At 46.8% G+C, this 13,425-nt stretch overlaps 1 protein-coding gene across 2 annotated transcripts in view; it reads right to left on the minus strand.

Annotated features, from left to right (window-relative positions):
* PDE8B (phosphodiesterase 8B) overlaps positions 1 to 13,425 on the minus strand; it is a 1,092,370-nt gene that overhangs the window by 830,195 nt on the left and 248,750 nt on the right. The window lies entirely within an intron of this gene.

The raw sequence follows: 13,425 nt of genomic DNA on the forward strand, positions 1-13,425 counted from the left end.
TTGGGATTCGTCAAACCATTGAAGGCGGAGCACCGCAAGTTTGTAGCATTGGCATTAATGATGGCTAAAAGGAGGGTGGCCTGCCGCTGGGGTAGGGGAAGGGCACCGAAATTTAAGGATTGGATGGATGATTTCATTATGTGTCAAGAGCGCCTTGCAACATATGCCGAGCTGCGGCGGTGGTGTCACGACCTAGAGACATCTGGGCGCCGCTGACATGTTACTTGCTTTCACACCACAGAACCTAGGTAACGGCAGAGCTGCTACATGAGAGGCAGTGTATAGAGATAGTACGGTAGTACCAAGGGGCAGGAGTTGGAGAGATATTTACGGCTACGACTCTAATGAAACATGTATTGTGAATACTGGCTCTGACCCTGCGGGATAATACAAAAAACCTGTAGAGACCTGGGAATGATTACTTGAAGGGATGTGAACCATGTCACTGTTGTAAGGTGGGAAAAGATATACCTGAAGCCCTGATATGATAGCTATTATTTTGTTGCAGTTGTCAATGTCCCCGAGATGTATAATGCCTGGTGTTAGAAACGGGATCATAAAATGTATCTTGTATACTGTGAGAGACCCAAATTGTACTTAGAATTTAATTTCATGATGCTATGATTGATGTACTGTTGTCAAAAATCAATAAACAGAAGTATTAAAAAAAAATGGCTGGTAAAGTACATTAGGTTAGGTATTGTGAATTTAGTGTGGTAGATTCGCTAAGATAGGTATGGGAGCTAGGAATGGTAGGTTAGATCCATTTAGGTAGGTACGGTAGGTTGGGTACAGTAGGTGATGCACGAAAGAAGTGTGGCGCAGCGGCCATGGCGCCTGACTCTAGACCACGGAGTTCACGGTTCGATCCCCGGTGCTGGCGGCAGGTTAATCCAGCACCATGTGACTCTGGGCAATAGCTCGCTTAAACTTCCTGACGGCCTCAAGCGCCTTGACACTCTCTGGTAGTTGTGCACTTTACAAATACTGCCTTTCATGGTCGGTTGGCATGGGAGGTGTGGCAGTTTAGGTACGGTAGGTATGGTAGTTTATGTATGTTAGGCTTAGTATGGTAGGGAGACAGGCAGGTATCAAGGTATGGTAGGTAGATATTATGGAAAGTTGTGTGGTAGGGGTTAGATATTGAAGGTCTGTATGGTGGGGGGGTATGGTAAGGCAGTGGGTATTATAGGTTAGTATTGCACTCTGCCTGTCTGGACACCCACTGATAATACTAAAGTGATGGGGGTTCTATGGCAGACAACCAGTGTCGCCAGGACTGACCTGGAAGGTACATCTGCTCATGGTGAGGTCATTCATGTATCAATCTATCTCTGGAATAAACCCTCTCTTCGCAAAGCTATGTGTCTCCAAATTTTTAGCCACCCTCTTTGATTACAACAATGGCGATGAGCTTCAAAGAACCCCAGAGGTTTGCATGTACCAGATGTGCTTGGATTGTGTAAGTAATAGAAAACAAGTTATTTTACCTAACTTAAAAAAGGGTTTCATTCAAGTGTCATTGACCCCTCCAGGGCCATCCGACCTGGCAACACTGTGAAAGAGAAAGCTGCACCTTTTGTTCAATTGATGGGTGGAGTTTGCGTAGTCGCACTACGAAAATTTCCGCAAAACTGTAAAAAATCTCTGCGAGCACGCAAAAGTTCAGCGAACACACGGAATTGCTTATTCCGCCCGTTCGTGATGCTTTTTCCTGTTCGTGAATACTGTTTGTGTGCTCAGGGAGAAATATCTTGCAAACACACATTTTGAAAGAGCAAGCAAGCGAAAAGCAAGCGAAAAATTCTACAAAGCCGCGGATCGCGGAATTTTTGGCAATTCGGTGTTCTCTGCGAATGCAAAATTACCCAAATTCCGCAAATTCCACTAGCAGAAAGGAATTTACCGCCCAGGCCTATTCCTGAGGATAAAGCGCTAGTTGTGCTTTTCATGATTATAACTTTAAAAGATCTTCAAGCATCGAAAGAATCATGGAGTTCAGGTGTCAAGAGGTCAAGCTATGGATATCCTATCCCCTGTATATAGGGGATGTTGTGATCCAGAAAAAAATTAGCCCAGGATCAAAGAAGCAGTGTTGGGAGCTATCTAGAAATTAAACTGCTACCCAGCTAAATCTTTGGAAGACTGGCAGCAGCAACAATGATAATTTACAAAATGGAAGAAATGACTCTTATTTTACACTGTAGCGAGGTGAAAAGTCTTCAGAATTATACCGATGTAAGCATTGGATGCGTTTCTACATTTAAAAACATATTTGCTGTGTTAAGTCGCCACTAATCACCTGTCATTTGTGAGTCAGATTTTAGCTCTTTGGAAAAGGCACGTTTCATATGTACCATACACACGCTTTCTTTTTGCCCGGCCTCGGGTCTTGCCTGTGATGCTGTTTCCTTGGCTCGTGCTAGGCCCTGGCTCACGCTGAGGGGGGGCTGCTCTTAACGTCTTTCAGTCCTATGAGAGGCATGATCGCGAGACAGACGTCATTCCGCCTGTGCATCTCCAGGCGTCTTGATATGTGTACAATGAAGGATGAAGAGACGTGTTCAGCTGGCCCCTTGCCCTCATGAGTAAACGGTTGTTTTTTTCTCAGTCAGCTGATTCAAGTTGGTGCATGCTATGTTTATTTTTTGAGTGAAGTAAATAATGCGTGTTTGAAACAGTAAAGAAATGGGATTCATCAGCCGCAATACAGATTTTTGGAGGACAACACAATATTCCTACTGTTAGGATGTTTCATAAAAGAAAATGTGCAATATTTAATGGAGATTTAAAGAAGTTCGGTAATGCCGTGAAGAAAGCACACGAAAAGTGACATCTGTCGTGTCCGCGCATGCAGCTGTAATGTGAAAATATATCAATCAATCAATCAATCATGCCATTTGTATAGCGCACTACTCACCCGGGAGGGTCTCAAGGCGCTTGGGGGGAGGGGTATGCTACTGCTCGAACAGCCAGGTCTTGAGTTGTTTCCTGAAGGCGAGATGTTCCTGGGTCAGCCGAAGGTGGATGGGGAGGGAGTTCCAAGTCTTGGCAGCCAGGTAAGAGAAGGATCTTCCTCCGGGGGTGGCTCTTCGGATGCGTGGTACGGCTGCGAGGGCGAGGCTGGTGGACCGTAGCTGGCGGGTGGGCGTGTAGAAGGTCAGGCGGTCGTTGAGGTACTGGGGGCCCAGGTCGTGGAGAGACTTGTGTGCGTGGGTGAGGAGCCGGAACGTGATCCTCTTGTCGACGGGGAGCCAGTGCAGGTTCCTCAGGTGGCTGGAGATGTGGCTGCGTCAGGGGACATCCAGGATGAGTCGGGCGGAGGCGTTCTGGATGCGCTGGAGTCTTTTCTGTAGCTTGGCTGTGGTTCCGGCATAGAGGGCGTTTCCGTAGTCCAGTTGGCTGGTGACGAGTGCCTGGGTGACAGTCTTCCTGGTCTTGGTTGGGTTCCAGCGGAAGATCTTGCGAAGCATACGCAGGGTGTTGAAGCACGATGAGGAGACGGCGTTGACTTGTCTGGTCATCGAGAGGGAGGGGTCCAGGATGAAGCCCAGGTTGCGTGCGTGGTCGGTTGACTTGGGTGCGGTGCCCAGGGCTGGGGGCCACCAGGAGTCATCCCAGGCGGAGGGCGAAGATCCCAGGATGAGGACTTCCGTCTTGTCCGAGTTCAGTTTCAGGCGGCTGTCCTTCATTCACTCGGCGACGTCTTTCATCCCTTCGTGTAGGCAGGTTCTGGCGGTGTCGGGGTCTCTGGTGAGGGAGAGGATCAGCTGGGTGTCGTCAGCGTAAGAGATGATGTTGAGGTTGTGCTGGCGTGCGATGGCTGCGAGAGGTTTCATGTAGATGTTGAAGAGGGTGGGGCTGAGTGAAGATCCTTGCGGGACACCGCAGATGACTTCGGTGGCCTCGGAGCGAAACGGGGGGAGGCGAACTCTTTGTGTTCTTCCGGCGAGGAACGAGATGATCCACTCCAGTGCCTTCTCTTGGATACCGATGTTGCTGAGGCGCTGGACTAGGGTGCGGTGGCAGACCGTGTCGAACGCAGCGGAGAGGTCCAGGAGGATGAGGGCCACTGTTTCCCCCTTGTCGAGCAGGGTCCGGATGTCGTCGGTGGCTGCGATGAGGGCGGTCTCGGTGCTGTGGTTGGCTCTGAAGCCGGACTGCGAGGGGTCAAGGGATCCGTTCGTCTCGAGGAAGGCGGTCAGCTGTCTGTTGACTATCTTCTCGATGACTTTAGCAGGAAAAGGGAGGAGCGAGATGGGGCGGAAGTTTTTGAGATCGGTGGGGTCCGCTGTAGGTTTCTTCAGGAGAGCGCTGATCTCGGCAAGCTTCCAGCTCTCCGGGAAGGTGGCGGTGTTGAAGGAGGCGTTGATGATGTTCCGGAGTTGGGGTGCGATGGTGGAGTCGGCCTTGTTGAAGATGTGGTGTGGGCAGGGCTCGGTCGGTGATCCGGAGTGGATGGTGTTCATCGTGCGGGCTGTGTCTTCGGTGGTCACCGTGGTCCAGGTGCGAAGGGTGGCGGTGGGGGGCGTTGGTTCGACGGTTGGGTGCGTGGGTGGGGCGCCGAAGCTATTGTGGATGTCGGCGATCTTGCGGTGGAAGAACGAGGCGAGGGAGTCGCAGAGGTCTTGTGACGGAGTGATGTTGTTGGTGCCGGTGCTGGGGTTGGAGAACTCCTTGATAATAGTGAAGAGCTCTTTGCTGTCGTGGGCGTTGTTGTCCAGTCGTTCCTTCAGGGATTGCTTCTTGGTGGTGCGGATGAGCTGGTGGTGCTTGCGGGTAGCGTGTTTGAGGGCGGTCATGTTGTCGGTGGTCCGGTCGAGGAGCCAGGCTTTCTCGAGGGTGCGGCAGGTCTTCTTGGAGTCCTTGAGGTCGTCGGTGAACCAGAATGTCTTCTTGCTTCTGGGCCTAGACATAGGAGGCCTATTGTACCGCCAAGGAACTACTCACCACCCCCACCAAACATAACATATGGTTATGTTTTTAATATTTATAAACGTGTGCTAACATTTCACAATGTAATTGTTTTTCTTTTTCCAGGAATGTTACATGCTTAAAGTATTTATTGAAAAAGTTAGTGAAAAAATGTATGGCAATTGTTTTTTTACATCCTGTTTGCATGAGTTTCTATCCAATGTTTTAATGCTTGCTTATACAGCGACTGCACGAAATGTGTCTGAAATTAATATTTCCATTTCTGCTACTTTCACATGTTTCAGGTTTGTTGTTGCGTGCTGGTTCCAGGGTTGAATATCACTCTTTCCTTCCCTGTAGTGGTCGAATGTTGCCCTTTAGTGAAAATACTTCAGTTGCATGCTGTGAAGATTAGGCAAGTTCTGGTCAATTGCTGGATGATGGACATTTCATTTTGTTACAGCAGAATATAAAGAAATCCTGTGCTTCTGTGATGTAAGCGTTAGAAGATTCTGGGGGACTCATTTACAAGCCCAGTGTGCTGCCGGACATCACTTTTAATGACACTACGGCGGGGCACACTGCAGAGCCACATCTACGAGGCCACGTAAGCCACCCTGGGTGGCTTTTCATGGGCTCGTAAATATGGTGTGAGGCAACGCAGAGCAAGTCGATGCATGGCCTCATGCTGTGATAAGGAGGTGTGCCATGAGCGCTATGGTGGGTGTTTCCACGTAACACCCATGGCATTTGACACATTCCTAGATTTACAACATGCTGTAAATCTGGGAATACATCAAAAGCCTACACCTCCCCACGGTGTCCCTTCCTGCACAATAAAAACCTGATTTCAACACAGACACCCTTGCACCACAGTGCCAGGGTGCCTGCGTTGGCGCTAGGCAGCCACTTGTGCGCCAGCACATTAACCGCTTTGATGCTCATGACGAGCTCAGCTCATCATGAGGTATACCTCTAGGGTGCTCATGACGAGCTGAGCTCGTCATGACCACACCCATTAACATTATGGCCCAGCACAGCAAAGGGATCTCTCAAGCAGCCAAGGTGTTAAAAGAGGACAGTAATGTGCTATATCTCATAGATAAGGCACATTCCTGCCCTTTTCTCTTCAAGAAGGGCAGTGCAGCAGGAAGGCTTGAGGTGCTGCCCAACGCCAAAAATAAATAAATTAGGCCCTCCGTTTTTAAGTTTTACTGACTGAAAGACACCCACTGACATTTATTGTGAAGTGTGCATGGCACTCAAAGTGGGTGAGTATGGGTTGAAAAGCACCCTGTGACATTTATTGCGAAGAGTGTAAGGCAGCTTGAGTGGTTGAGCATAGGCTGAAAAAGACCCTTTGATATTTACTGTGAAGAGTGAAAAAGATCCTGAGTAGGTAAGCATGGGTTGAAACTTAGACACCATGTCAGTGTGGAAGATATATTGAGTGGGTGACAACCTTTCCTGGCAAGTGGTATCCTAGCCAGCTGCTTCAGGCTGGTGGTGTTGATGTATTTTGAGTTTTGTTTCGTCATCATTAAGTGTTAATTACAGTCTACGTCTTAAACTGACTCATTCGGCATTTTAATGGTCTTCATTTGCATTGTGCTAACAGAAAAGATGGTGTGCATAGTCAAGTACTGATAATTGCCGGTGGTGGAAGATATCAATTTATTTCAAAAACATAGACACAGAGAAACTATAAACCATTAAAGCAAGCTTGGTGGATTCATTCCAACTTGTTCTGAGAAAGAGTCCAATATAGAACATCAGCTCAAACACCTCTAATCTCTTCCTGGTGGTAGCAGGGGGTTAGATGAATATGTCATTCTCAGTTTACTCTGGATTGTTCATTCGGATTTCAGGACAAAGCGATCCATATTGATACTGATAGAAATTGTTCTAGCAGAGAACACTGAGGTAGTGAGCCACAATTATGTGTACCTTTTCAAAGCCATTTTTTCACTATTATCATACAATAAGTGTAACTGAAGGCATGTCCACACGAAGGTCCATTTAGAAAAACTTTATTTAACTCTCATTGACTCAGATCTCATTGTACTAGAAAGTACTTCTGTCTACTCTGAATCCAAAAAGTCCTATCTGAATTTAAATATAACTCTCTTTTGTCATATCCAGGCAGGAAAGAGGTAATCCACCTCCTTTTGGATCCCATGACATCCTATGATGTTGTTAATTATGCTATCCTGTAGGATCCTATACGATCTTGTAAGATCGGAGCAAGAAAGGAGAGCTAAAATTCAGTGACAGAGGGCCAGTCACTGTTAACAGGGAGGACTTTTTCTCTTTCTCTGCACTCATCAAAAAATATTATATAATTTGTATGGTTCCTCCCCTTTCAATAAGCTTTGTATGGGTGTATGTAAATAGTATTTAAATAGTGTGGACATTAACCCTGGGTGGAGTTCGCGGAGTTGCACTACGCAAAACTACGGGAAGTGGAAAAAAACTCAGTGGCACTACGCGGAGCTCCGCAAGCGGCAGAGTACGGTAGAAAATGCTGTTCGCCGTGATTGCACAGTGCCGGATGCTTGTCCGCACTGTGCAATCATGGCAAACAACACCATGCACAGTGCAAGCTTACGTTTTCTGCCGCTCAAGTAGATTTTTTCTCAAGCAGCAGCTTTCTCAACGCGAGCGGTCGTGACCATACGCGACCACTCGCAATGAGAAACCTGTCCCTCCGCGTTGAGAAATCTCGATGGGAGGTTTATTTTCCATGCTCGCGCTCATCAACCTGATGTTGGCCATTGCGAATGAGGAAAAATCTTGCCCCGAGGTGGATTTTCCTCGCTCGCGCTCACCAACTTGATGTTGATGAACACGAGCGAGGACAAAACCGCGTATTTCAGAACTCTGCGAGCTCCGTTTAACGCGGAGTGCGGTAAACCCCGCAAACTCTGTGAGTGGAGCAGAGTTCACCGCCCAGGGTTAGTGGACAAAACCATAAATGAGTGGAACACTTTTTAAAATATCTATTTGCAACATCAGCCGGTCCTATAGTCTTCAATTCTACGTCTTTGCCAATGAAATTCAGGTTATTCTCAGATTGGATAGGGCTGCCTCAAGACCTGCACCCCAGTCTTCTGGGTATCAATGGGAGAATGGGCAGCATTTAGTGACAATTAGGATAGATGTAGTGATGATTGGAGGAGGGAGAACCTCTGCCGGTGTCATGTCATTTTCAGTGGGAGTTCCACCTGAACCGGTACAATGAGTCAGAAACCTGATCTTTAAAACTGACAAAGAGGTGTCTTTAATGCTCCAGGTTAATTTCTGCATGATTCCCTTTCCTTTCGGTTAACTCCTCAAAAAGTTTCTTCTCTACTTGCAACCCAAGAACTATGTGGAAGTTAACCATGTCTTTCTTTCTTTGAAATTATATAACATTATTCATAATAGCTCGGCTATCCAAAATACCTCGACCATAAACTGCAATTAATGCATAATGCAACAATGCACATAGGCAGAAACATGTTGACCGCACAACAGGGATAAAACTGGACTTTTAATTTTGGTTCTTTATCCTACACTTCTGTTTTTACTGATGTCCAATTGGCAAAACTAATAAATTACTTTTTTTACACAATTGGGACATTTTTGACTCACTTTATTCACACTTCAGGTATCACAAAAACCAGCTCCGCAGTAACCTGGTGTTGCAGCACAGTAGGGTGGCACTCGGCCACTCCTGGTGGGGCCCGATGATGAAGCATGTCACCAACTAGGTTGATGAGTGAGGGCTTTCTGAACAACCTAATGTGGTTTCTCTCACAGTTTACCCTTACCGTGAGTGTCGCTACATGCTTGCTCTTTCTTTAGTTTTTTTATTGGTGTTACGCTCCTCTGTTGTTTTGTTGATTTTGCTCAAGGGGAGTAGGAGAGTGCCTCCGTTCCCTTCCTCTCTTGTTGTTACAAATATACTTAGCAGCGCACAGCTATGAGAGTTTTTCTTTGTTTTCCTTCTGTTTAGAAGGGAAAGAGTTAGCACCTTTGTAAACTAACCCGTCTTCCTTTCGGTCTCAGGTTGTAACATGGCTAATCTGGGCCTAACATTTTCAGAGTCTGAGGTGGATGCTATTTTAGCACGCCCGTCTCTGTTTGCGGATCCCTCAATATCACAGGCGGTCACCCACATAAATGAGTGGCACCAACTATCAGAGCTAAAGCAGAACAGAATACGTACGATCCTACATGGGACAATCCTGACGGAATATTTGAGGACTAATAAAGCCCCAAAAGGTCTTCTTGTTACTAATGCACCAAGGATTTTCCTTGAAGATGCACTCTTTAGAAAAGAATGGGCCATGATCGCGTGGCATTGCACACGTGATTGGCTCGTTCTAATAATTAAGACAGCTGTCAGACTATCAGAAGCCATAATGGTAGAAATAACACAAACTGAAACGCATTTCAAAGCTACATTAACTGGCCTCAAAAAGCATTTGGATGACATCAATAAAGATATCAATGAATATAAAGATAACCTCACCCAAACGAAGGTGGCCCAATTCCAAAAGGATATGAAGAAATTTGCCTTAATTAAAGTCTATCCTTATTCTGACCCAGCCTACACACCACCCAATAAGCCTAACTCCAACACGGGTAGTTCAGACGACAACTCATCAAACAGTAGCGGCTCTAGCAATGGCAGGTATAAGCAGAGACAAATGGAAGGCTTTAGAGGGAGATCCCGTCCCTTTTTTCAGCAACTAATGTGGCCTCAATACCCAATGTAAGGAGGGGGAGGCATACACCTATGCATTTCCAACACCCACAGATGCCACCAATGGGTTGGAACCCGGGTTTTGTACCTTCCCCCTTATACCAGTCGAACTCCTATGGCCCGCCTTTCTTAGAGAGAGGCCGGAGGGGAAGAGGCAAAAGGAGAGGGCAACCAGAGGTGCACTGGGAACAAGACGACCCAGTGGGCAATCATACTCGGCGCAAACCACCACAAGCGGGCACGAGTGCACAAGGAGTCTGATCGTTAATCTATCTAATACGAATCTAACAGACGATGAGACCACGGTCCTGGAGAAGGGCCTATATTTTGTTCCTACCGCTCGTCTTGACAAGTTCCGTCTACACTGCAAGCTCTCAAATTTCTTTAGAAAACTGAAGTTGAAGGCTTTTTTTGAAGGGAGGGAGACAGACACACAGGAACGGAGTGAAGGGGACACTGCCTTTAGAGTCAAATCTACCTTCACAGCTCCCCCCTATACAATACCAGCTGAGAATACTGCCTTCGAACAGGCAGTCTTTACTGAGATTGAGAACCTGGAGGCGCCAACATTCTTCAAAAACACGACTGCCACTGAGTTCCAGGCCCTTGAAAATTGCGTAGCAACCCCTTGATCACGATTAAACCAGCAGACAAGGGAGGGGCTGTCGTGATTCTGAATACCACAGACTATGAGCATGAATGCCTACGACTATTGGGCGACACTAAGAATTATCTATCACTGACGCATGATCCCTCGGGAGACCTAAAGAGAGTCATCACTGACCTGGTTGAGGATGCAGAAACAAATGGCCACATTTCAAAGAACGAGGCAATCTTCCTGATGGAGGGAGAAGGCATCATTCCGTATTTTTATACGTTGCCCAAAATACACAAAGGCAAGATGCCCCCGCCGGGCCGCCCCATTGTCTCGGGCATTGGCTCCCTCCTTGAGCCCTTATCACGGTTTTGTGATCACTTCCTCAAACCATTCGTCCAACAGACTCCAACTTATTTGAAAGACACGAAATGTCTATTGAATCTTTTGAACAACCTACAATGTGAGATGGAACAAACCATACTGGTTACTTTGGACATCGAGAGCCTCTATACAAACATTCCCCAGGACAATACCATCAAAGTCCTGGGTGAAGCTCTTAACACCACTGTTTGGGAATACAACACACCCAAGGAGTTCATTTTGAAATGCGCAACCCTGGCCTGGAAAAAGAACTTCTTTGAATTCAAGGGGACTCTAATCCTCCAGTCCGCTGGAACTTCCATGGGCAGCACCTTTGCCCCTAGTGTGGCTGGACTCTATGTCCATGACTTGAACACAAGCACATCCTAGACGTCAACAACCCTTTGATCTCTTCCCTAGGTCTCTGGAAGAGATATATTGACGACGTGCTGGTGGTCTGGCAAGGCTCATGTGAGTCACTAAAGGACTTCTTTCTATGGATTAATACTCTTGACCCTAACCTTAAGTTTACTCATACAGCTGATAAGCATGAGGTCATTTTCCTGGATGTGATAATATCCAAACAGAATGGCTACATTGCTACGAAAACACACTAAAAGCCCACAGCCAGGAACAATCTCCTGGAGTTCACCAACTTCCACCCGAGAGCTTTGCGAGAGAATCTCCCTTATGGGCAATTTTTCCGGTTGAGGAGAAATTGTACCCACTTGGAGGATTTTCGGCAACTGTCCAATGATCTAACAGCAAAATTGAAAGACTAGGGCTATCCTGCAACAGTCCTGACAAAAGGTTACAAAAGAGCAAGGAACCAACCGAGGGAAGCACTCCTTGAGGAGACCCCTAAAGTACAGAGTGAAATCCCTTTGACATGCGTCACGACCTATAGCTCAGTGGCCAACGATGTGAAAAAACCCATCAACAAACACTGGCGCATTCTCAAAGAGTAAAAATAGAAATTGGGAAAACCATTGTTCTCATTCAAACGAGGCAGTAGTCTACGGGACACTCTGGTCAATACACGCCCCAAAGAGCCTGCATCGAGAGAACTGCTATCAGTCACGGACGTTTGGGGGCTACCTAAAGTAACAGGGCATGACCCTTGCTCCAATTGTAGTATCTGCCACCTTACGTCACATACAAAAACCCAGGACCTCGAACAGAATAAAGTGTGGACCCAGAGAACATATACAACTGCAACTCCACAAATGTGTATTTGATAACCTGCCCCTGTGGATTGCGTTATGTCGGTATGACTACACGTAAAGTAAAGTTGAGAATATGTGAACATCGTAGTAACATCAAATGTGGTCGCATAACTACCAAACTGAGTGAGCACTTTTTACAGAGTAATCAAACCACCAATGATATGCGGTGGACGGTCATTGAACAGGTGGACACCAAAAAGAATACCCAAAACAATCTCTTTGAGAAAGAACAAAGGTGGGTCTACTGCCTTGGCACAAGCCTACACGGACTGAATGATAAAATTCCCTGGGAGTCTGTGATACAGACCTAAGCCCCAGAGAACTACACGCATATCATTCCCCTGTCTACTCAATTTGTTGAGTAGCACCTTTTCAGCCTGCTGTTCCTTATGATATTAGGACCGTTAGTACTCTGTTGGTCCATCGTCATGACTCCCTTTACATGACTTTATCCCCGTACTACCTTGATTTTCCTGTCTACCCCAAGGTTTCATAGGGAACTAATGGCCCTCTGTTGATAGGCATTCATCGCCTTTAAAAGAAAGACTGCGCTTTATCCATCTAGCGCTCTCATCATTTACATTGTCCTGAGACGTCCGTGACTTCCAAGACTGTTTGCTTGTTTTTTTGTCCCCTCTACGACATCTATGTTTTTGTCCCCTCTACGGCATCTCTGTACTGACCATATGGTATTCTGTCAACCACCTTTAACTGTGTGTTAGCATGATGTAGCACTTTAATATTATTTACCGTGGTTGCCATACCCACGCGCACCTAACTTTGTTTAGACGCCTCCGATTGGCTAGCCATCTTCTCACACTTGTTTCTCGGTCCATGATTGGCAATGAGGCAGTCACATGGCCGCGCCCCCTCCTAGGCCTCTGGTAGTGACGTTTGATGATGCCCTCCGCACCAACCACACCCACCACGCGCTTGATGGTGGCAGCGTTCTCCCAACCTCTTCGCCTTTGTTAACTACGATCACCTCGCGTACAATGGTCTTCGGGGTCCGGCAAGTGAGGACTGACGCAGGTACCAAGCGGGTGCCTAGCATACAGGGCGTGAGTACGGCGACTTTTAGCTAAGTGCCTTGTTGTATTGTTTCCTACTCTGCCTTCAATCCTGTAACTTCCTTGATCTTATAGGGTGTGCCATTTCGCTACCACCCTCCTCCCGAGACCCATGGTGCTCCGAATGTTAGCACCTACTGTAAGGACGCTTTTATATTTCCTCTATGTCATTCTTCTGCCCATCAGCACTAGGCAGCTCAGCTGTCCGTTCTCCATTGTTAGCACGTGTTAGCTATAAATACTAGATGGGCATATCAACACCATTTGCCCGCACTTTTATTACAGCCACGCCATTATGCTTGTGAAGGGACATTGGGCCTTTCGACTTCACGGGGTTAATGTTAATCCTGTATGTGCACAAGCTCACTCATTTTGACACTCGTGTGCCCGATATGGCGATATGGCTAAAAGCACACCCCAAAGAGCACCCCAGCATGTTGTTTTTAACCTTGTGACAACTGATTTGGATATACCTAATTTACCGTGTCTTTCTCTGTGTCCTATCTG

This window comes from Lissotriton helveticus, chromosome 2_1, assembly GCF_964261635.1.
Source record: "Lissotriton helveticus chromosome 2_1, aLisHel1.1, whole genome shotgun sequence".
Taxonomy (NCBI): Eukaryota; Metazoa; Chordata; class Amphibia; order Caudata; family Salamandridae; genus Lissotriton; species Lissotriton helveticus.